This window comes from Eimeria mitis, genomic scaffold, assembly GCF_000499745.2.
Source record: "Eimeria mitis Houghton genomic scaffold, Emh_scaff2607, whole genome shotgun sequence".
NCBI lineage: Eukaryota > Apicomplexa > Conoidasida > Eucoccidiorida > Eimeriidae > Eimeria > Eimeria mitis.
In genome coordinates this window covers 190-712 of record NW_013570947.1, presented here as the reverse complement: position 1 = coordinate 712, position 523 = coordinate 190, and positions in this window count along the sequence as shown.

Below are 523 nucleotides of genomic sequence, written 5' to 3'. Positions count from 1 at the left end.
ATATATATATATATATATATATATATATATATATATATATATATATATATATATATATATACATTTATATGGATGCATGCAGCATAGTGGATTAAGAGAGTTTCTATGCATCTACCGTTTCTATGAAACCCCTCTCGCTGCCCCTCCGACAACGCAGACCCTAGGGCCCCCCCTGGGGCCCCCCCTGCCCCCCTTGGGGCCCCCCTAGGACGCCCAAGGGGCCCCCCTGGGGCCCCCTGGGCCCCCCTCGCGGCCCCCAGGGCCCCCCTTGAGTCCCCCCTGGGGGCCCCCTAAGGCCCACCCCGGGGCCCCCCTGGGGCCCCCATAGGGCTTCCCCGGGGCCCCCTTAAGCCTCCCCTGGGGCCCCCATAGGCACCCCAGGAGTCCCACTAGGGCCCGGCGGGGGCCCCCATAGGGGCCCCCATAGGGGCCCCCCGGGGACCCCATAGGGCATGGCTGGGGGCCCCGTAGGGCCCCCCTAGTGCCCCCCCAGGGGCCCCCTAGGGCCCCCCTCGGGGGCCCC